The sequence below is a fragment of the Tyto alba genome, unplaced genomic scaffold, assembly GCF_018691265.1.
Source record: "Tyto alba isolate M040663 unplaced genomic scaffold, T.alba_DEE_v4.0 Super-Scaffold_34, whole genome shotgun sequence".
Lineage (NCBI taxonomy): Eukaryota > Metazoa > Chordata > Aves > Strigiformes > Tytonidae > Tyto > Tyto alba.
Window position 1 is genome coordinate 2,241,296 of NW_024881309.1, and position 21,985 is coordinate 2,263,280.

Below are 21,985 nucleotides of genomic sequence, written 5' to 3' on the forward strand. Positions count from 1 at the left end.
CCTCTCCCGGGACACCGAGCGGGGAGGCAATTCTTGGGGACCACAGGGACAGAGTTCACTGCACTGGGGGGCAGACGGGGTGAAAGAAAAGGAAATAATTAACGTTCCCAAAAGCACACAGCACGATCGGTAGTAGAAATGGAGAGAGAAACAGAATCTGAGACTAGCTCAGAGGCTGAGCACTGCTCTTGATTCCCTTCAGTGCGGAGCCCTGGAGACCACCTTCCACCAGGTGAGAACATCCTTCTAATCAGCTTCCCCAATTGCAATTCTCATTTACCTCTGGGGCTGCAGATTTCACTTAAAACTATATCCCATCGCCTTCTTGTTAGTCATCCAAGTATTTATATCCCTCTTGTACCTTTTATTCCTTTAGGAGAGTTATAAAGAAATAAATTAGAATCACAACACATCTAACAGCTTGTTCTGAAAGAGACTGTTAGCACTCGACTCACCTACTTACATGTCAATTTAGCACTCTTAGCTGGATTTAAATTGAGTCAAGACCGAGCTGCTTAGGACAGACTCTGCATCTGTCCCCCCACACACACTTGAAAGGATTAGAACAAAACCAAACCCCCAAAATAGTAAAATCCTACTACAACCTGGGAACATTCTACAGCTTGGAGCACAACAGGTTTGTTCCCCTGTCTCATTCACCGAACTGAAGTCTTGCCCGAGCACAGAATGAGTTTTTAGTGCTGTGTCTCAGCTGCTCGTACGCTCTTCTGAACATGTAACCTTGCCTGAGCTTCTTTAGGTATTCCCCCAAATTTCCTGCTCCTTGAACCCGTTCCACAGAAACACGAGTTTCTCACAAAACAACAAACACTTTTATCATTCCAGGCTGCTATTTTCAAAACCATATTTCTAAACACCAACTGTCTGATCTTGTCCATCAAATAGCAGCCAAGGAATAAGAGGTATGTGTCACCTTTTCACTTGCTGTCCCAGCATGGCAGTCACCACCAGGTAATACTTCGGTCTTCCCTGGGAAGAACAGCAGCAGGGATTTGTAAGGAGAGACTGAAAAGCATGTAAAGGCACACTTAGTGCTACTCTCAAGTTCCTCCTCTCCACACATTCCTTTCTTTAGCTCCTAGGGATTTCTAACACCAGCCACCATCACCATTTCTGCATGTTGACCTGCACGTGTGAACTCTTCGGGGCAGACCAGTCTCTTATTTGCCGTATCTAGCACAAAGATTGCCCAGTCACTAATGGGATTACTGCAGTACTCCTAAAAGCAGTGATTTTAAACACAGTTCTTTTGATGACAGTGTGACCGCTAGTATAAATATAGACTCTGTATTTAATCCACATTGCCAGCCAGTAATATCAGCTTCTCTTAATTATGGGTGTCTGAGGTTCAGCTATGCCTAAGAAAGTAGGAGTAAGATCTTCAAAAGAAGCCAATAATTATGTCTATGTTCTTTTTTTAAATGAAGTGCCCCAACACAAAAGCCTTAAGAGACTGATTTTTCAAGCATAGCCAACAATTTCCCACACCAGGCTCTTGATCCAATTCTGAGGCTCAGTCAGTTTCAAAAGTTCATCTAGATGTTTAATTATCTGTCCAAAAAAAGCCCGAGCAAGTCCAATTCCACCTATTTGCTACAAACCAGAATTTCTCTGCTGCTGTCATTACCTGTGCCCACTCTCCCACAAATTAATGAAATGTGAGAATCTCTCTAGAGCACCTCTGAGCTCTTCCCTATCCAGGTCTCTTAAAGCATATATGAGCTGAAATGCAGCTAAGCAAGGTGATGTTTAGCACCCCAAAACCAACCCTGGCTGGTCTCAGGATTACAGTACCATTGCACAAAGTTTGCCAAACACCGTTGTCACAGACTCCATTGCTTTCTTTGGTCTATTCTCTCTAAAGCGAGAGGGTTTTAATGTCAAAGCAGAATCTTAAATATAAAATAGTGAAGCAGACGGAAGACACACGCATGCAGCTACAAGCAATCACCGCAAGCTCAGCGATGTAACATCTTTAAGGAGAAAAGCCTGCTGCCCCATCTTCTTGGAATACATCAATTCTGTAATTAGGTGTATTAAGAGCTGTGTCTGTCGCATTTCACTCATTTCCACAGACATAAGAAGTCACATTTATAAGTCATTAAGCTGAAATAAAATCTTTGTTGGGCTTAATTAATTTAAATATTCATGGAAACAGGATAGCAGGGGCAAGTGTTGTTCTTAATCAAAACAGACATTGCTGTTCCATAATGCAAATTGCTATTTCTTATGTGGACAATGCCATGTACCTACAATAAAAGGGAGTAGAACACTGATGATAAGCATATAGAAAATGCAGCTAAAAGGGATGCACATTGTCCTTTACTTCTTGAGCAGAAGAGGGAATTCGCCGATCCAAACATATGCTTAATAATAATGTCATGCCTACTACAGTAGTTACTTCCAGGGTAATTTATCACAATTTACTCAGGCTGAATGCAACACCCACCCCCTCCCCATCCTTAAAAAAAAAAATTTCCTACTTTCTAAAGGTAGTTATTCATTTATGTCTCAAGGCACCAGTACTTTCACAGCTCCCTAGCTGCTCTCCTGGTAGAGCCCTGGTGATAACCTACAAAGCCATTAGCAAACCCAGTTCCTCGTGAGTCACATCACTCTGCTGTGTTGCAAGCTCCAGCCCAGCCCTGCTGCCCCCACGCCGTGACTGAGCTTATTTGCAGCCCCCTGCTACACCAGGTCCCTCCGGGACTCCATCCACAAGCCCGTTACCTCTTAATTACCCTACGGCAGCGCTCCGACCTTGACCAACCCCACAGCGTCCACACAGATTAATTCTGAACGTTCCACCTGCAAGGAGTAGAGCTCAAGGGCAGGCTGAGCCTTATCCAACCTCCCCCCCTCCCAGGCCAGTGTGGCATCTCCATTCTATCACTCCCTCACACTCAGAACCAGGACAGGTTTCTAAATCACAACCGTGAACCCGTGTTCCTCCACATTTAGCTCCCGCACGGCGCAGGTAACGCCGTGGGGACGCGTCACCAACTTCGCAGGCCCTCTGAGCTGCAGGTCTGAGAGGGACCTACAAGTTCAAGCAAGTTTAATAAGGTGGCATTTCTCTGCCTGGGAGCTCCTGCAGCAAACCCACCGCGGATCTAGAGAGACATGCTCTCTCCTTGCAATGCCACAGTGGACATAATTTTCTTTTGAAGATACGGCAGAATTGGTAGTGATTGCTCCTCTTTATACAAACCTTTGTAGTAAGGGCACACGCCTAAGAGGTGGGAGATCAAAGCTCTTCCTTGTCTGCCAGAGGGAAATCCATAAAACTAAGCTCCTCTGGATGGAAGTGCTCCCCTCCTATGGCTGACCCGTGCTGTTTAGCAGAACAAATTATACAAGATTTGTTGGGGTGAAAAGTGATGCAGCAGATTGCTATGATATGAAAAAGAACTACTTTAAAAAAAAAAAAGTAGGAAGAAAATACAGTTTCCAATTTTTGTCTGTTAATAGCAGCTTTGGTTTCATTATCTGCCATCCCCGTGTTCGGCTTTGGATGCAATTAACATCATAGAAATAAAATACTTGATGGAAGTAGCAACATGTACATTTCATGTAATGAAATGTTTATGGATCAATTTGGTACACTAGTAAAGAGTGAATGAATTTACTTCAGGATGAGAGAAAACAAAGTGTAGATAAGCGCTGAAAATCACTTTGACTTCAGACATTCACAAAATAATATTATTATTCCCCGCAGAAAAGATAATACTGATTGCTGATAATCATTTGGACAATGACAACAATGTGTTTTCCTGGTAGAATACAACGATCTATTTAGCAGAAGTCTGTACAGACAGCAACACTGACCGACATAAAACCAAATTTCAAACCTCCTTTGATAAATACCCAGAAGAGAAAACCTTGACATGACCTCATCTCTCCAGGACAGTGATCTGTCTTTGGGCTTAAAGGACCAGGTGCCACAGCTATTGCTTGACAATTGACAAATTTTGTCTGTTGCTACTTTATTTTCCACTTCTAATATAGGCAAAATACTGTTTGCATGTTTACGACAACAAGAAAAAATTAAATCAAGTTCCTAAGGGCAGGAGCAGATTTAGACAGTGACTAGAATAACAAAAGCCTCAGCTGGCATGAAAGGGAAAACAGCAATCTCCACTATTCCAAACATTTAAAAGAAGTTTTGATCTAATGTAGTTTAATGCATGCGACAGAGGGGAAAAAAATTCTCAGAGATTTTTGCTGCTTTTAACAAAGATTAAATGCTATATATTCTTCTGGGTTCAGACACCATTAGGAACAGCATCATATCACAATCCTACAAATGAATAACAAAGGTTTAGGTGGAATCAGCGGGATTCCCTTGCTACTATTTTTACAGTGGCTGGCTGGCAGAAGAAGAATCAGGTCTCATCTCTAATGTGATGGAAAATTAGAGTGTCATGCAAATCAACAGGACAGACTCCAGCTTTTTCTTTATGTTTCTAGATGATTCATAGCCTCCTCCCTTTCTGCAGTCTTCCCCCTTTGCCCCGGCTGCTCTCAGCACCAGCTCGTAATAAAGGTGCAGAAGAGCTGCAGCTCAGGGAACCATCACACACAGAGAAAAACAGGGCAAGGGAAGAAAGGAAGAGAAAGGAGACGCGGCTTGAAATGCACAAGAGCTGGAGAAGCTTGCTTCATCTCAACAGAACAAAGGGTGATGAATAATAAGCATCAGCTCGTGACGAGACCTCGGCACTGCAGGCGGTCCCAGGTATTCCTGGAAATTGCCTGGACTGCACCAGCCCAACAACTTTTGCCAGGGGCTTGAAGGCAGGCTCAAGAAATACATTTATCACATGTTACTTCCATTGGCCCGGAGAGGTAGCAGGTTAACCCAAAGAAAAATTTTTTCATCCATCATGTTTAATCCAAATCAGTTGTTCTCAGCCATTTCTGACCCTGGATTCTGCTACCACTGATAAAAGCTGAAGGCTTCATTGAGGCTCCCCACACCTCAGCCCTTCACTTCAAAACAGGGAAAGACAAAGTCATGACAACCCCCATGACATTTCTGTGCGACCTGCAAGACACAAAATCTCCTTGTTAAAGTCTGCTGCTGCACCTGCATAGTCATTTGGGTTTAGTTTCCATCACCAGTGACAGTAGGGTCAGGCTTCAGAAAATAAAGCAACCCATCTCAATTTTCATCACAGAATGTACTCACGAACATAACCACTTTGGAAACACCTGACACACCATCACAGACAGATGCTGACCATCACACCCAGCAGCACCTCTTGGAGAACCAAATAAATATAATCTGTCTGCATACATTCTTTTTTTTTTTTTTTTTTTTTTTCCCCTGAAGCATAATAAAGTTGAAAAGTCATGATTCAAACTAACCAGCAACACTTCAGTGAAAGAGCCAACTCCCCCAAGAATCCTGACAAGCAACAAATGAACACGGTATAAAATATGCAAGGAAAGAGTCATCTTTGCCTAAGGACTGGAAAAGTTGCTGAATCCCAGCCCACACACCTAAAAGAAGGCTTTTTTGAAAGAGAACCAGTGCTGCAGGAGTTTGAATATAAGTACACGTGGATCCAGACTCTGTATAGGTTAATGCTCAACATACCAAAATGGGACACCAACCAGAAATAGTTCATAATTGAAGCGTTCACCTAAAAGTTCATTTAACTTTCCAGTTTCAGGTGAACTTTTCTGAAGATCCCAGAAACAGAAGACTTTGGGGGCCTCCATGCTCAAGCACCCCATCTGAAATGCTCTAATTATTCTCAGTTTTCAAAAAATACTCTATTCTGTCCTGAAATCAGGGATCCTTTTTAAGGGGTTGTAAACCGAGCTTAGCAAAAAGCCTACCAAAAAAAAATAGATTGGACTGCTGTACCGCAAGCTGAATCATATCGTAGGGTCTCAGTTCCTATCTTATTTTAAGCTGAGGAATAAGGTATAAAAACATTTAATGTAATGATTCATGAAACGTTTCTTTATGCATAACCTTTTGTTATTTTGAAGGGTATTTGATCCCAAACAATCGACAATTATTTTTTCTTTTAGTCCAGAAAGAACTATGAAGTAACCACATAAAGCAAGCGAGAGCAATCAGCCATTCCTCCATCCAATTTATATCTGGAATTCAACATTTCATAACCCTTCAATATCATACAGACTTTCAGTGATCAAGAATAAATGACATTCCTACAGAACTTGCTCCATGGATTAAAATGCAAGCTTTTTTGCCAGTGTCAATTTCTCTATTTTCAATTTATTTTCAATTTTTTCAATCGCCTTCAGGGTAACAAGTTTGAGCTTCTGAAGAGGAGTGTACCTGTCCAAGAATTTATCAGCCTGTTTATTCATTACTCAGTTGATTCGACCTTTACAGGGTCACCTGCCACTTGAAGTCATCTGCAGGGAACCTAATTAGTAACCACAGGGAACCTAATTAGTAACCACACCGAAGAAGAGTTCTTAAACCAGGTTTCACCACAGATCCCTACCTTTCAGAAATGCTAAGAATCTTCATGTCACACTGATTACAGAACATTTTGCAAGTACCCAACAACTTCAAAATGATCCAGTTCAGGTCATGTTGAAATTTCTAGATCCATCTGCAAAATTCACTAGTAAAGCCGCTAGAGGGAAAAATGCAACACAAAAATAGACATAAAAGACCTGTGCTCAGAAATAACACTGCTCAAAATTTCAACAAATTCTAAAAATTTTCGTTTACTATTCATAGAATTTCTTCCAGTAACACATCAGAAGAGACTTCTGACTCTCGTGCACAAAAGGTTTCCATTATATATCAGTGGAATTTCGAAGAAGTACAAGCTACATCAATTTGATACAAATCAAACTGTTCTCCCCTTCTTTATATTTTCTATTTCCAGCCTGATGCTATTTAACCGAGAGGAGAACAGATGTGAAATGTGCTTTGACTTGATGACCCCTCCATGGCAACTGAAATGTGTGTCAACTTTTACAACAGTAGGAATGCAAATGTGTGCATGTGGGCAGGGGAGGAAGAAAAAAAAGGTATGTCTATTTTTGGGGGGGCTTTTTTTTTTTTTTCCCTTTAAAAATCATTACTGGTTAGGAATACCTATCTACTGAAATGCTAGCCCTGGGATCACAGCCCTCTCTGCAGTCTCTTCAGCAGCAGGAGTCTTCACGCCTCCAAAGCTAGTTGACAAACAACTGTCCACAATTAATGGTTGGAGTCACTCCGTGAAGCAGGGGCCAAGCGATGGCACCACATCCTCATGTAACACGTACACCTGAAAAAACCCCATCCATCTCCCACGTTCCTTGGCACCGCCAGCAGAAATACCTGTCTGGCAGACGCACTACACTTCGGGTTACACAGCTAACTCTTTCATGAGCATTCTCCACATTTTCATAATAAACTCATTTAGCTTCCACAACATCCCCTGTATTGTTATGAGAGCTATTCACAGGCACCGGCTCCAATTTAGTGAGGTTAGTCTACACACTCCATCTACAGCTAATGAGAGAAAATGAAGATCCTTTCAAGCATAATACATCCATTCCCATCAAGTCACCCCATTGTTCCCACCACTGTCTCATACCACAGTCAGTGCAAATAATCCTGTCCTCCTTTAAAGTCAATCCCAATCCTTCTGTTCTATTGTGTTTTTTTTTTTTAAAAAAAACCCAAACCATAATGCTGTGGAAGTCCACCCAGTTACCATTAAGCAAAGGCCAAGGTGACTATCCCAAAAGCAGCTTACCAATTCGTGCATTTTCCATCCTGTGAAGCTTTTGACGGGTCGATCCCAAACTTCCACATACCACAAATGTGGAATTTGGAATTAACATGAAAAAAATGGCTCGCTTCCATCATAAAAGAACTAAAATTAGCTTGTTTTGAACAGATTGCTGTGCTGAATGAGGAAACAGAATGCTCAGAAGGATGTTCAAACCTCACAAGCTGGTTCTATCTCAAGCAATAAATGTTTCATCCACTCGACTCAGTTGAGCCTACTGGCAGGGATCTGCTTCCCATCAGACTCCACCTGTTGAAAAATTTACTTGTTCCTCAAAGAGACAGTTCTTCTTAAATTTAGACAGAATTGCTTGTTCAACTATGACAATGAATAATTAGTTACAAGTTTTAGAAATAAGAGCAAATCAACCACATCTCAGGTAGAACATGGAGTTGCTCTACTGAAATCAATAAAGCCACAACATATTTATACCAGCCAAGGATATGATTTCTTAATGAGAACCATAAAATATAAAAAGAAATTCCCAACTAAATCCTCTTTCTATCACCCCAGCTCACAAGAGACTATAAAATCATCTCATATCACTGACGTCTTGTCATTTGAGCTCAAAAAACACATCTTGGGCGTTACCATTTCTCTCTTTTGCTGCAGTGAGTTTATGAACTGAATACACTGCAAGCACGAGCTTCACCTAATCTGCAGAGACTCACCACGCCACAGACGATGGCATCCAACAGTACAAATGTAATATGTTAACCCATTAGTTCTAAATAAAGGGCACTTAGAGATTACTCCTCGAAGCTCACCAGAATACTTCTGAAAGAGCATCTTCATTCTAGAAAAATGTCATTTCATGGAATTGTTCTGGGAAACCTGTCAATTCTGGTAAAATCTTGGTAAAAACAGCTGTCCTTTTCAGAAAACGCACAAATGTTGTAGTTAACTTTCTTTTCTCTCTCATTTTTAAGATCACAAAATTGTCAAAATGACAGTGAAGCATTTTTATACATTTCTCTACTTTCGATTCTTTAACTTGAAGCAGTGCCTTTCCCAGTTGCAAAGACTCCAGGCTGTCTCCAGCAGTCAGTGGACTTCAGCAGCAGAAAACTGAAGGGGAAAAAATGCTGATGATAGCAAGACTATCATAAAACAGCAATTCACAAGTGTTGATTTATTTTGTTACATCCTTGTGTAACATCAATATAGCAGGGGCCAGAGTAAATGGAGATAAAGATTAGGAAGATGACAACAATAGCAACACTTTTTTAGTTACATGTGATATTTTGGGGATTGCTCAGACTATAAGACATCAGTATCACATCATTGGTCCCATCCTACCCAGTGCTGAGAAGCTTCTCTGGGAAGTGAGGGTATTTTGCAATTCAAATAAACATTCCCTCCCCATCCCACCCTTTTTTTTTTTTTTTTTTTTTTTTTTTTTTTTTTAATTTTCATTGTTAACAAGTGAACTAAAAAGCTGTGTGGGGATGCAGCAATGAAAATTAAAAGGCTGCCAAGAAGACCCCATCCAAGACGACCTGGTATAACAGCAGTTTTGCTGATCATTTCGGTAGCAGCGAGCAACCTAAAAAATGGGATTTAATTTCCAGGGCAACATGGGTAGAAGGTAAAACATAAAAGTGAGTGATGGGTTAATGAAAATAAATGGTCTGATATAACGGTAGTTCAGTAAAGCAGGTATTTATCATGTTATCCAAGTTGGCTACAAGAGAGTTATTAAGTTAAATGAGTCCTCATAGAAGCTGAGTAAATGGAGACAATTCTGATGATCCCGAAGCTTTAATCTCACTGTTCAGACCATATTAGGGACAGAAAGAGGAAAAAATTGTCACAACAAAATACCTTCAATTTTAGTGTAAACCTTTTGCAGAAAAGGCACTTTGAAACAGGCGTATCACTTCCATTTCTAATTAGGACGCATTCAAGTTATTATGAAAGGAACCATTTCATACTTCCAGAACCTACTTGTCAGTTTAAAAGACTATTCAATTGCATGGGCAAAGAGGGGAGCATATAAGAACAATACCACAAGGCAAATCTGCCAACCAAAATGTTTGTTCCTTGTCTTCCAAGGACATGGATTGTCTGTTATCATCTATATCGTTACATATAAAAATAAATAAGTTTGTTCAAAAACAGTGAAAAGCTGATGGCTGTACAAGGGAATAACACCAGGAAATTTAGATCCTGAGAGATCAGCCTTGCGACTCTCACAAGAATAAATCAATCAAACCTCCATTTCGGCTCATGTTTTTATGAAGCTGCGTTATAGTTGCACTCATCTTCTGATTCTGCTACCGCATCAGGATGGAGGGAGGACTGTCATTTGGAGAGGTACCAGTCACTGTGCCTTATCCCCTCCACCCCCAAAAAAGAAAGAAAGAAAGAAAAAAGGTAAAGAAAAAAAAAACCCACACACCCTTGTTATCCCTCTCTCAGCTCACTGAAAGCTCAAGGATATAAAAAAAAAGTTTGACTGAAAGTTTTGGAGCCAAAGAGTAAAGATCAGTCACCTCCATTCCCCAGATGAGAACATTTCAACTCCAAGATACTACAGCATTTCATCCATTCAAAACTGAACACTGACTTTAAGAAACACAAGAAGCTTCCTTCAGATAATGTGAAAAAAAACTTATAAAATTACTTCCTTGCACCTTTCCCCCTGCCTGAAAAATGTTTAGCATTATTTAATCATGGATTTCGCTCAGTCTGTGTCTTCTGTTTTACATTAAACATTTCACTTGCCCTTGCTCACTGCAGCAAAATGGAAGAATGGCTGTTGTGGGCCAGGCTAAAGGCCTAAAAATCCCCAAATCTGTACTTTGATCTTGGCGGGTGCTTAGTAAATGCATGTAGGAAACATGGACGACTAATGAAACCCTCTTTTCATCTACTGTTCAAATTTCCACAGAAACAACAATTTGTAGATTTTCCAGAACAACTCACATTATCGTCTTTGTTTATTGGTCCCTAGAGGCTGTTCTTTTGTAAGTATATCTTATTGCCTCCCTGAACTCATTTGAAATTTTGTCCTTCAAAACACCCTGTGGCAATGAGTTCCACCATTGGACAACATGCTGTGGGGAGAAAAAAAAGATCCCAAACTTCCTTTTTTTTTTTTTTTTTTTTTTAAACTTGCTGATGAGTTTTGAAAGACCACTGCAGGATACCCTGCAGACACTTTTAAGTTTGAAAGAGAAATAAGCGACAAATCATCATTCCTACCTGTAGGCTGAATTTGAGTCACTTCAGTTCAGACTTGGCGTCTGCCAACACCATCCTGAAACTGCACCTATGTAATTTTTCCCTAAGTACTGTGTCCATAAGGAAGAGGCGATAATGGACCAATTTGCACTGTTACATCAATGTAAATCCAGAGCAATTTCATTTACTTTGTTAAACCATAAATCTAACCAAGCACTGGTTTTACTAAAAGCAGAATTTTGCCTAGCAACTCACTAGTTTCTTCCTTTCAAAAACCCTTCCGTGTTTTACATAACAATGTACCAAGTGCATCTACAGTTTTATGGGCCAGATTATATATCCACAGCTATGCACGTTATAATCCACCACTGAAATATGGACACCTCTCAAAAGTTTACAGTGTAAAGAAAGTTAGACTAATAGCCTAGGTAAACTGAAACTAGCCTTTTAAATATCCCCTTACAAGTTTACTGTTGATGATCACCAGCAGACCAGGCTCCTACACCACTGAAAATAGAGGGATTTTAAAGAAACTGAGCACTTTCAAACTGTTTTTTGTTGCTTTTTGCCTTCATGGCTCCTAAGCCATTATTTTCAGAAGACATCCGAGAAAAAAACCCCACCTTACATACCTGTTCCCATGAATCAAGCTTTCAGGCTAGAGTTCAGGAGATTTTGATCATCGTTAATTCCCATGAGAGATTTTTAAGATGCTTCCCTGCACTTAGGTCCACTGCTGGTCTATGGTCCTTCCTCTGCAATCTTGCAAAGGGCACAATATCAACTGTTAAGATAAAAATGAAACTAGAACTGATCCCCCCTCACTATTGTAAATCAAGAGGAACCAAGGTGTGAATCTATGCCCCTGAGCACCATATATTCAGAAGTGCAAAGCACCTACAGGGATCATCGGCCTTGTTCATTTAAGAGTTCACTGAGTCTATTTATATCCAAAAGCCATCACTGAGGAGCTATGTTGGCTCTCAGACTTACAAAATCATTTTAGTGGCAATTCTGCCACAAAATATAATGACCATTACAGAGGTCATAGGTAGTATTTTCGTAAAATATTACCTTCTGCTGACACTGTCCTTTGCCAGTGCCTTGGTCAAGTGCTTGGGACTGATCTCAGCATTTCCTCCGAAAGCCCGTTCCTCGTCTGGTTGTTGCTGTAGTGCTGTGACATGACAACCTCATAAAAATTCTAAAGGTCAGACTTGAACTTCAAGGAACACATCAGCAAGAAGTAAAACCTGAGCTAAATTGTAACTGGCTGCACAAACAAATGGAGTGCACAAACACTAAATATAAAATTCATGCTTAACAGCCGTGTTTCCACCTAAACCCGCAAAGCAAAACCAAGTCAAGGTGAACCTGTCCTATAAGATAAACATCCCTTATCTTGCTCCCTTTCTCTCTCATTAAGGCATTACTATGATCTCTTTCTGGAGAGGATGTTGTTGCAGTGAACAGTAGCAGGCAGTACCTACTGCTCTGTAATTTACCAATTCTACATTAATTCGGCTAGAGGATACTGCTGGTCTCATTTTTGATCTGAAATTCCATCCCGACGCAGCTTTAAGTAAAATCTCCGTCTTGTTGGATTAAAGACAAGTTGTCCAAGCGTTTCAACTAGCTTGGCAGCAAGTTGCTTCCGATGCCTCAGATCCAACATTCAGCCTATACGGTACGAGAAAGCTTTGAGCTCACTACACAACTTTGGATGAAGGAAAAAAAAAAAAAAGAAGTCCTACAAAGTCACAACAGTCTCCCCAACCTTTGCTCTCTTACTACCCGATCCTTAGTCAACTGCCCCGAGAGCACATGCCGCCTGCTGTTGACGAGAAGGATCTGACAAGAGCGTGAGTCTCATTACTGTATCCACCAAGTGCATCTTCTGCCCTCCAAGGCTCCCAAGGTCAGCCAGGTTCTCCTTGTTGTGGCTCTCCACAGTTTAGCTGGATAAGCCTGGGAATGAGTACAAAGCCACAGAAAGTCTACTGATGGGTGTGTCGTGCACTCGGTCTCTGAAGCGCCGACTTCTGAGCTGTGACTACCTTTCATAACGTTGACTTTCAGGTTCTCTCTGTAGTGGCCTCTTCAAGGCCCCTTGCCAAGCCTTTTCATCCAAGTCAGACAGTCGCGTCTGCTTTCTTGGGTAGCTTTGAACATACTGTTGTAACAGAAGGAAAAGCTCAGTTGTTCTGGACCTCAGCTCTGTTTCATTTATTATTATTCACAGCACCCAGTTTTGTGAGGCAGGTCAGGAGGTTAAGAAAAAGGTCCAAGAAAAAAAAATAATTAACCTCCCCAAGATAGAAATTAGTGCTCACAAAGATGCAGGGTGGAAAGAAATAGTACAAGATAAAACTGGCTACGCTTATTTAAGGCGCTGCAGTGACCTCTTTTAGTACAAGGCCCAGTGAAACTATCCACAATTGAATTAGCACTCCACAACTCGAAGAAGCAGTCCAACTTTGCCATACAAATAGTGAAAGTTAGGACTGAAAGTTAGCACAACCCACAAATATGTCCTCCAACAACAGAACTTTGCACAAAAAATACATCTAAGAAAATCTCGTAAACAAATCCAAAGATGTTGCATGTTGGGATGTAGCAAAAAACCATGCTAATTCTCGGCAGTGTGTTATCGAAGTCCAGTAACAGCAGTAATTGAATGAACATTGCCCCGATCTCTAAATAAATATTCCTTCACCTTCCCTATCTCTCTTTACATTTGCACGCTATCAGTTCTGGCCCCTAAAAAACCCAGTAAAAGCCAAATGCAGAAACTTATTCCCTATTAGCCCATGCTAGGTAGCTCTCTGCTTGGTGCCTTCCTTAAGCAGCAGCATGCGTCTCAAGGCTTTGCCAAAGCCCGAGGTCTTGTCACTTGGAAAATATCAGGCAGAATTTACATTGCCTGAACACAGCCTTTGAGGCACAGGCTGTCCCATACTTCGATTAGATGCCAGTTGCATTGCAAATGGGTAGCATTTATGGAAATCAGGTCATGGGAGTGTCAAACTTCTAAAGACTGAAAATTCAGAATGGGTTATACAACGAGAGGACCGCTGTTTAAGAGCTCAAGCATCAGGATGAATTAATTTCCTCCAGCAAGCCAGAGCTTTTCCACATTGGGACTGGTTTTACTGTCTCTGAAAGAATCCCCACTTCTCAGGGTTTTGCAGAAGAATCCCCTCTTTTTCAGGGTTTCATGTCACTGCAGCATCTCTGTTGAATGTTAATGCTCACAGACGTTTTCTTCTTGCAAGCTTCACCGAGACTCTGAATGAGAAGGATCAGGTGCTCCTATTCTGGAAGTGACAAGGAACCCAGATTGACACAGCAGGAATTGTAACCCGAGGTACTCATTTCTAGCGTGGAAAACTGCTTGTGTTTGCAACATGATACTGAGATCAGATGCGTGATAGAGACGGATTTAAAAACATTAGATAGAAGTACAGGAGGGGAATAAGTAGGCAACAGGGGATAAAAAAAATCCTTTACTAGCACACAAATACAGCTTTCACCAAGAAGATCCTGTTGAACTTCAGTCTTACAGGTTGAACTTTAATCTCGGCCATAGTGAGGCATTTGCTTTGCTCCCCATGGTCAGTGATAGTTAAGGCAGGGAGGCAGGAGAAAGGTTCATTCATAAATAGGCGTTAAGAGTCAATCCATCTGCTGCTACCTTTGCTGTCCATGCTCTAACAGAAGTTCTCTCCATGACTTGCACAGGAGGGGATAAAAACCCGTTCCCTTCTAGCACTGTCCAAGAGTGAAACCATCTGCAGCAGTACCCATGCCACAGCTTTATATTTAACTTCTCCTTGTGTTACATGTGCTCAGTTCAAGGGTCGTCAGGGAGACAGTCAGACTGACCAGAGCAGAACTGGGCACGTGTGTTATCACATCAGCAGTGAGCCTGAAGAACACCAAGGGTTTGGTAAAGGATGCAAAAGCATGAAAAGGAATATAGACATACATATTAGCAGATCCTCCACTACCTAAACCTAAGAAACCTTATTAGGTTGAATTATGTTATAAGGATTTTGAGACGAGCCGGGATTGAGGATTAACCAGCTTTGACTAGTTGTCGATCGGAATCGACCAGGTGCAACATTTCCAACTGCAGTATGAGATGACTAAACCCAAAACCAAAACTACTGTATAACATGGGTAAACAACAGCATCCACAGAGGCAGTAGAGGAGGTGACGTGGGTTTGTCAGAATTCAATTTACAGAAGGCTGAAGAATCATAGAACTCCATTTACTCGTGTGACTACGGTGAGGTATATGGTGTTTGGCCATATTTACACAACTGCTTGGTCCAAGGATGTCTAAGCACAAGCTAGGATTCAACACAGAACAGAGCAGGCTTTCGTGTCACATTACTGGAGATCCCTTAGGATCACTACTTCAGCTTATACTGCTAAGTGCCCCGAACACTCTGCAGCTATGATTTAGGTAGCTCCCACCTCAGAAAGTCACTTTTCAGTATACATATGCAAATAGACACTGTATAGAAGGAGAATACCCGATTTGAGTATTCAAAACTGTCTGAATTTCCCTTAGATACGATAAAACATTAACATTTAAAAAATTTAGAGATGGTTTTGTAAATGTTAACCTGCATCTACAGTAGATTATACTCTGTATTTATAAAGTGCAGGGATAGGTAGATTCCATTTTGTCAAAGAATCTTTCATGAAAGCCAGTTTTTAAATAAAACCAACCAAATCTTAACCCCCCAATCTACAGATCCCATGTACAACACAACTAACTGAGGCTGAGTTCTGAGGTGGTTTTAAAGGTATCAAAAAATCTATGCTGAAACTGTGCAGCAATTGATAAGTTGTTTTGGGGGGGGTTGTTTGGGGTTTTTTAAAATACGCTTGTAGAAAACTTGTAGACTATTAGAGAAAGCATTTCAAATATGCACGTTCTGTTTGCCATTATAACCACCATATAAAGGTCAGCCAACTTCCTCCCTCTCATGTTAATGGTTTTCATTCCCAGGATGAGAAGAGGGCAAAAGCAAATTTGGAGCCTGTGGAGAGCCTGATTTGTCAGGGAGGTAGGAGCGAGGGCTTGCTGCTTCTATGGCAGGTACATGTGGAGGAGGAGCAATATCACACAGAGACGGACTGCAGCCTGGGAAAAGGAAGAGGCCCAGGCTCTGGAAAGCAAGAGAATAGGGAGATAAAGCACAGAAAGTCAGTAGGAGAGTGTCCAGGAAAACAATGGATGGAGGTATTTTGCTTACTCTGTTCTCTTAGATTGCAAAGAACTAGGAAAAAAAAACAAAACTAGCACCATTGCTGTCCGTGAACCACAGCTCAAAGAGTCTAATTTCAGCAGCTAAGCAGGGAAACCAAAAGGCCTTTATCTTATTCCTATTTACTTGCAGTCAGTTGGGTACCCTGGCTAAGTCACATTCCTGCTCTCTATTTTCCAATCTTCTCTTGCTCTTTTTCTGCATGCCCAGCATTACAGACAGCCCTCAGAGAGGGAACATGTTCACACTGGGCATTTCTGTCATGCTTACGACAGTCAGTTCTCCAGGCTCAGCTCAGGTCCGTGGACGCCTATTGCTATGTATAGTCTTAAACAAAATGGGCAATTTCAGAATATCGAGCTATACAGAAGACCCCAAAATGCACCAAAAAGTTGTATATTTTAATTTTCCTTAGTTCTACATTAGCATAAAACAGTATTAAAATGCCAGAGGGTAGGTAATGGGGATAAATTATTTACAATGTTTGTTAATTTTACCTGAAGTGGCTCAGCAACTTCCAAATTCAGTGGTACCTCTCAAACAGAATTCAGTTTCAAAGGCTGCTATAGCTCCCATCACCTTTGACTTATACTTCGAAGGAGAAAAACATTATTAAGTACCAGCAGCATCCTGTTGGTCCTGTAATTATTTTCAAGCATGCGAAAGAAAAGACCCAAAATAACCACTTTGGAGAGGAAAGAATCAGTGATACCACTAAGAGTCTTCTACTGCAACGTCAAAAACAAAACAAGAACAGCTTCACTAACCTCCTAGGAAATGAAAAACGTGTTCATCCTCTAAGATAGCAGGAGTTTTAAGGCTGCTGGAATATGGGGAACATATTTTCTCTCATAGTTGTTTCCAAAGATGTGCAACCACAACCAATGTCAGATCAGATAAAAGTCCAGATTTTCAGCAGGGCTCAGCATGTTGACACCAAATGCTTTTGACAACATTGTTCATGGACAAAATGCAAAGTGCAATCAACATGCTGAGCAATTTGGCAAATCAGGCCCTTAAGACTGAAAGGAGAATGTGGCCTTATATTACACTGACCCTCAGAGTTAGGAACACACATAGCCCAGGGACTGCAGCCATTTACAGCTACTGGCAATGCAGATAGATAGAGAAAATGAACCTAACTTGTACCACATATCCTGTGGAAAAAGTAAAGATAACTGACCATACAGAAACTGAAATTTGATCATCTCGTATCTGCTGGCCGGATGGCTTGACACCGCTCTGAGGTCTTTATATTTCCATGGACATAGATAGAAGACATGCAACACTAAGAGCCCGTCAACAATGTTCAGGGAACAATTTTTGTCGCCGGAAAATGTCATTCTGTTGAAATATGCAGCTCTGCAAGAATCAGAGTTGTTTGCAATAGAATTCAATTCAAAATAGAAGAAAGAAACTGAGTAGATATTCATTCTCAAATTGAAGACATTTGCAGACACTCGGCTTCAGTCAATGACTACAGAGCACGCAGTCTCCAAACATGAAAGGCCTCTGCAGTTCGCCCCAACACAAACCATGACATTCCCCCCTCCTCCATTCTCAGCTCAGCTCTCTTCACTGTTTACAGGAGCAGACAACTCACAGGCCAACAAAAGAGCACATTACCGGTTATTTAATTTAAACCATTGCACACATAGATACTCCCAATTTGTATAAACCTAAAATGGGCCTGAAACCAGAAGAATTGATTCCTGATTTATAGGAAACCGCTGACGTCAACCAACTTGCATACCAAAGATGAACATGGCTCTCGGAGTTAAATTTAGATGATATGTTAACAGGCATCAATTTTCCACGCTGTGTATTAATAGATTGCTTCTGCCTGCCTACTGAAGCATTCCCGTAGGTGGAGGCAGCTAGATGACAGAAGTGAACTTGACAACATTACCAATATTGTTTGAGCACATACGATACTTTCTGCGGGCATGCATTACCTCCAAAGAGCACAGCGTGAAGCAGCAAACAGCGTGCTGGCTGGAGTATAAACTTTCTGCAAAAATGACACAAGTTTGAAAGAAAAAAAAAAAAAAAAAAAACCAAAACAAAACACAATGTCCCAAGGAGTTAAATAAAGAAGGAAAGAAACACTGCATCACCATCACCACTTTGGCAGAAGCCTGTTCCTCTGTCCAGGTAAAATTAATCCATCGCAAAAGCATTCTTTAGCAGTGCTGGGTACAGAGATTTGTGCTTATTTAGGAAGCCACGTGAAACAAATCTCCCATTGGATCAAGGCAAAAACCTCTGGTCACAGCAGGTGTGGGATCCAACGTGGCAGTGTCAGCTCGGGAAGACGTTTCCCAACGTGGATCTAATTTCCACGTGCCGTGGAAACGCCATCCCCCCCCATATGCTGTCAGGATACGCAGGCGAGATGGCGACAGATCTGTAGCACACGGGAGGAATTCGCTCGAGAAACAACAGCGCAGCACGGAACGTGGAAATAACACGGGCGTGTTTGGAAGTACTTCCACTGTCACCCCACGACTGTGGAAAAAAGTCATTGAATCTCTCAGGCCACAGTTTACATGGAAAGGGCTTACAAGCCCTTGCTGGCAGTGGCCTTGGGAGCTTAAAAAACTCCTCCCGGGGTCCCGGGAGAGGCAGCGGTGCCTGTCAGCAGCCGCAATCCGCGGGAGGTTGCTCAAAGGCATCGACGCGAAGCCTGACGTGACACACGCTGCTGATCCTCCCGCACAACTCTCCTCTCCACAGACTTTCTACGGAAATAGGACAGAGGAGAAATATTTGAAAGTGTTTGCAGCCTCTTAAGTCAGGGCAAGGAAGTAGAGAATAAGCAGAGATGGTTTCCAACTAATGCTCTGTGCGATTTGGGGAACCCAAGGACTCTATTTGTTAGTTCTACTGGAAAACTAAAATTGACTTTTAGCTGGTGCCATAGCAGAGCACTGGCTTTCGGCATGTGCTGTCTTTTTGCATTAGCCAGCGCGGTGCTGCCTGACAGTCGAGGAGACGGGGCACGAAGGAGAGGAGTCCCAGTGATACCTGTGAACTAAGATCATTAGAAAATAGATATTTGAGGAATAGAGTTATCAGGATCAATTTAAGCTCTTTTAGCCATTTAACCATGGTGCTGTAGAACAAATACTAATCTGTTGAGGAACAGTTGCTGTAACTGTAGGATAAGGAACTCATAAATAATCTTACTGGAGACGGTTTGGCCTTGCAGTGGCAGGTGCAAAGAAACATAAAGAAGCTGCAACTTAGCAACAAAACCAGAGCAGGCCAGACTTGAAGGACAAGATCTACGTGACCACAGGGCTGAGTTTGCGCAGCAGTAAGGGTCAGCTGGCAGACACAGTGAAGAAGACTACAAGCCTTCATCCGCAGACCCCCGACGACCACCCGAAGACTCCAACTGACATGAGTAAAAGACATTAACATATGCTAAATGAGTTCCCAGAAAAGTTATGAATATGATAAAAATGCAATGCATATGTATGATTAAGGTCATATGAACACTTGTTGATTTCATTCTCACACACACACACGAGGAGGAGCTCTCCCCTGCGTGGTAATAAAGAACGCCTGCTTCCTAAACCTCCAAAATTGAGTCATAGAGAGTGAATTAATTACCACTTTCTGGTAACACCAGCAGAGGCACGGGAGGATGCAGCCACTTCTCCCAACAGACCTACTCAGCAGGCACCTATCCCTGGGACACACTGATTTCTTTTCTGTCCAGCATATTAATACAGGTGCCAATTAGCCGGAGGTGATTTAGGTGGGTGATGGAGGGCCCGGTGCCGGTCAGCCCTGGGGTGTCAGCAGCACGCACAAGGGCCAGCTCTCCCCTGAGCACAAGGCTCCAGGGACAACTTCAGGGAGATGGGAACAACGCGTGGGTCTCCTCCTGCACTTCTGTAAGAGAAGGAATTTTTTCCCATTTAAAAATTTTTTTTTTTTGAATAAAGGATCCTATCTTATCCATGTTGAAGTACCCCAGCAAAATTTACCTTCAATCTTTCTGGGTGCAGGTGTAGGGAAAGGAGAGCCAAATGGGGACTGAAAAACAGGTATCAGTGGTGAAAAGGATGCTGATTTCAGTAATTTAATTTTTGTAATGGGTTCAAAGAGACATTTTATTTTGATGTTGCAAAATTATATATTTCAATTTTGTTGATTCTTAGATTTTTTTTTATTGTAATGTAAAAAATAGCATTAAGAAACTTAAAAATATCTTGATCTATTTAAGAATAAAAGAAACTTTTTGAATCAAAGCAGCTGTGTGCCTCTTCTGAAACTACTGGCAAAACAAAGTGTGTGTTTATCTTTTCACTCATACAGTTCCTACTGCTGATTAGTATCTTACTGACTTCACACAGAATTTTGAGACCAAACTAATCAACTTGTGCACAGCCTCTATTTCAGAAGGTTTTTATCTACATTGCTTGGATGATATAGAGGATTTTCTAACAGAAAATGTATAGACAGGCAAATATTATCAAAAAATATATTGAACAATGCAGGAAAATAAATATATGTTTCTCAAATTTCCTCCCAAGATATATTGAGAAAAATATTTGCCACTCCTTAAATAGAGGTTCCAGACAAGCTATGAGGAAGCTCAAGGGAAAACTGGGCACCAGTTGCCGGATTTATGAACTTCTAGGTCTCAAATAAGTCCTAGAAATCAAAATATTTTGTAATTCTGGCATCTTTACTTTAAGGCTTTCTATGCAGTTTCAAAACAGATTTCCGCCCTTCCCCCAGAAAGCACAGAACCAAGCAGCCAAGCATTTAAGTTACATTTTTTAATTCCTATCACAGAAAGCCAAGTTCAAATCTGCTCACTGTTCCTCTATCAAGACCTGTTAGCCTGGTGGGGGAGGAAAAAAAAAAAAAAAAACAAAACACACCACCACACAAGCCAAACCCCAAAAACTTCTGTTTTACCATAGGGAATCATCACATTTATCTGGACGAATCTGAACTCCACTTACTAAGTGCTAGAGAAAAGTTATTCCAGTTCTCCATATGCTCCGCAGGGCGTGCTAATCCTGGGAGCACCCACATCCCACATGCTCCCCCCCCCAGCTCCTCTCCCCTGCCCCGCCGTCAGCAGATGCTACCAACATCGACGCATCTGTTGCTGCCTCACAAGTTGCTTTTATGTGCTTTGGGATTTGAAGGGTACCTTTTCTTAAATAAACCTGTCACGGCAGCTGGAAGGCACCTAGGCAGAGGGAGACGGTGATGTGAATCGGGGAATGAAAGGGATATCGTTTGCTCCCGGTTCCTCTCTGATTTCTAAGAGCCTGATCCTGAACCCCATCCTGATCTCAGCCCGAATCCTGGACACAAGTGCTTAATTTGAACCACAGCTAAGTACAAACCCATCTGCTTCTGCTGGCACCAGCCTTTCTGAGCTCCAGGAGCTTGGTGAGCTCAGCCTCTCCCTTCAGCAGACTCCAGCACGGGGTGACCTCGCCTTCTGGGCACTTCAGGGGAATGTCACAAGCCCATGTTCTTCTTTCGCCCACCCTCATTTGTTTCATATTTTTGTTTTGTATTTTTTTTTTTCTCCTATTGCAAACAAATCCTTGCTATTTTGTTGATTCAAATTCTTTACTGGTACCTCTCACTGCAAGTTTTTGTGGTGAATGCAGATGCTTGCTTTGCCCACAGTCTGTTGAACGTGTTCAGATGTTTGCATGCATCTGGCTGGCAGGCTTC